Source organism: Sinocyclocheilus rhinocerous, unplaced genomic scaffold (assembly GCF_001515625.1).
Source record: "Sinocyclocheilus rhinocerous isolate Xijiao unplaced genomic scaffold, SAMN03320098_v1.1 scaffold469, whole genome shotgun sequence".
Taxonomy (NCBI): Eukaryota; Metazoa; Chordata; class Actinopteri; order Cypriniformes; family Cyprinidae; genus Sinocyclocheilus; species Sinocyclocheilus rhinocerous.
The window spans coordinates 435830-438756 of NW_015636034.1; the positions used below are offsets into that span (position 1 = coordinate 435830).

At 40.5% G+C, this 2927-nt stretch overlaps 1 protein-coding gene across 4 annotated transcripts in view; it reads right to left on the reverse strand.

The window, feature by feature from the left end:
• akt3a (v-akt murine thymoma viral oncogene homolog 3a) overlaps positions 1-1290 on the reverse strand; it is a 114045-nt gene extending 112755 nt beyond the window's left edge. Inside the window, exons 1-2 of one of the 4 annotated variants that reach the window (XM_016562100.1) lie at positions 1066-1283; positions 857-973 (exon numbers count right to left, since the gene is read on the reverse strand). The gene's annotated coding sequence lies outside the window, so the exon portion shown is untranslated. Of the gene's footprint in view, positions 1-856; positions 974-1065 lie in introns of those variants that run through there. The other 3 variants (XM_016562102.1, XM_016562101.1, XM_016562103.1) reach the window with 3 other exon arrangements.
• Between the last annotated feature and the right edge of the window lie 1637 nt (positions 1291-2927).

Below are 2927 nucleotides of genomic sequence, written 5' to 3' on the forward strand. Positions count from 1 at the left end.
GCATCACAGTATGGTAAGGGGCGTAACATTTCCGTCACACGCTTGAGGTATTCGGCCAATCACAAAGCACTGGATAGCTGGCCAATCAGAGCACACCTCGCTTTTCAGACCGACGAGCTTTGTAAAAATCGACGTGTATCAGAAAGTCTGGGCATAGAGGAGAAACAATAATGTACAGTATGTGGAAAATAATGTTTTTTTAACCTTAAACACATTTCATTACACCAAATACACAAAACAATGTTCTTTTTAGCAGCATCATATGACCCCTTTAAGCAGCCTCACAGTCCCACATGCAGATGGTCCTACATGCAAGAGTCTGAGGGAGGTGTCAATGTAATGTAAACAAGAGGGCGTGACACCTACAAACATCAACATTAAAGCCAATGCGGGAAATTGGATTTCCACTTCGTGGAAGTTCGTGTAACACCGGCGACCTGCTGGCCAGCTGTCATCGTCTTGATCTGTCAGGTGCGAATCTGTTACCTCAAATGCAATGAATAAGCTGGCTAATGAGAATGACAGTACGTCTTCCTGCGCCAATCGTGACTTACAGTTATTTCAACAGAGATTATGTTTTGTCGAAGCTTTTGAATGACTAAAATGAATTTGCAAATGGAAGGTGGAGCTGTCTCGGAAGCTAAAAGTGGGAATTATGCAAAAAAAAAAATAACACGCTAGGCCATAAGCAGAGCTCATTCCCCTGCTTCACAGCCTCCACGCCGCAGCATCAACTGTTTATATGCGCTGAATGATCGCAGGCTGAAATGAACCGAAGCTGCGTCACAGCCAGCCAAGCGCTCCATCAAATGGGACATTTAAACATTGCTATTACAGTCGTGTAGCGGTTTTTTACCTGGCGCTGGCGTCGGTTGGGAGACCAATGGGCTTCCCTCGCCTCCCTGAGTATGTGCGCGTCCTCCTTACAGGCTCGAATGGAGCATGGATGGACGGGATAATCAGAGAAGCACGCCTACAGAGAGAGCACTGACTCAAGTGGTCACTACTAGAGTGTTGTCTCGAAAGGAGGGGTTGTATGATGGAAAGGCTGCGGTAGTTCCTTACCACGGGAGCCGCCGCTCAGACACACCACAGCAGCGACGTCACAGGCAGGTTACCCTCTCTCACCCAGCGTCTCCTGCTCCAGTCCGCGCCGGGCTCGGTTGCTCCGTCTCCCGCCTGCCTCACTGCTCCATAGACGCTCCTGCGTGTGCTGCGCGGCGCGAGGAAATCTCGCGAGAGCCGCTGTGTTTACAAGAGATGCGCCTCTTCTGTGGCGTTCTGCGTGGAGGGGAATTCTCTTGGAATTAACAGGATTCCCACGGTCAGAGGAAACCTAGAAATAACAGGAATATGTCTTGAAAAGGTCGTGGAAATGTGCTGCGCGGCGCGAGGAAATCTCGCGAGAGCCGCTGTGTTTACAAGAGATGCGCCTCTTCTGTGGCGTTCTGCGTGGAGGGGAATTCTCTTGGAATTAACAGGATTCCCACGGTCAGAGGAAACCTAGAAATAACAGGAATATGTCTTGAAAAGGTCGTGGAAATTAAAATAATCAATCAGATAATGAAACAATATACTTTTTTGTGTAGGCCTATACATTTCTAGTTATGCTCTAAATTGTAAAGTATGTAATACGGTAAATACTGAGCTTTAGTAAAGGTAGTGTAGAGATAATTCGGATTATCCTGGTTGCATAAATTATAAATTATGAAATATATATTATGATATATATTGTATATTATATATATATATATATATATATATATATATATAAGCTAGATAGAAATATAGAAAAATATAAATACTATAAATAATACTAAAACGACACTGATGGGCCTAAATCAGAACAATTATGTGTAAGTAAATGTGATCAATGATTTATTGTAGCCTGTTAAGGAATCAGCCTGAATCATACATATATAATGCAACAATGATTTTGAAGGTGCTTTATTACATAAACCCATAAGCACATGCACCTGGCCTGCTGGATATGAATTGTATTGAAAGTCCAGGTAAGCCTTGTATGTTGTTGTATGTTGTGCTTGTTTTTTAGTTGTATGTAAAAATTAGGGGGAGCCATAAATCTGATACCAAGGAAAATTATGATTGTCATTTCAATAACTATTTAATAACTCTGAACTGGCTTTTATTATTATGCTGAAATATGTAGTGCTAAAATCTGATTACATCACAGCTGAATGTGTCTGAACATCTTGCAACAAATGTCCCTTTTCCACAAAATACTTCCCACTGTGGTCTTGGGGAAACTGCTCCAAATATTTGAGTGGTCAAAATTGGAATTGCAACATGTTAACAGCAGTTTGAAAAAATAAATGTTGCTATAGGGGCAAGTTTCTATTTTAGTATTTTATTTATTTATTTAATTTTTTTATTCTCCTTATATGTTTGTAAAAGAAAGCTTAGTGATATTAAAGTGACAATCTGTAATAACACTAAATGACATCACAACACCAAAATGCAAAATGGTTGAATGAGTTGTCATAATCTGTAACTCATATTATTTTCTATACATTTCTATTAGACTTTCCATGTAAATGTGTCCTGAGTTGATTAATTTTTCTCAGAAAGGGGGATGCGTGAAGTTCTTTCTGTTCTTTCTGCAATGCATTGCAGAGGAAGCTATGGATGAGAATCTGTGGCCTAACATAATGGGACATCAGGAGGTGTAAAAAGTATACACTATAATTCCCCAAACAGTGCTGCATGTACAGGTCTGCCTAAGGGGGTTTACCTTATTTTCCCCATGTTTACCTTTCTAATTTTGTATTTTTCCCTTTGTGCTGTGAAATAGTCTTGTCTATTTCTTTTTATGTAGCACAATTATGTTTACAGGAATTTTTGAGAGACCAAAAGTGAAAGCATAAATGTGAATCCTGTCCAATCTTTTGCAATCAATATCACACATA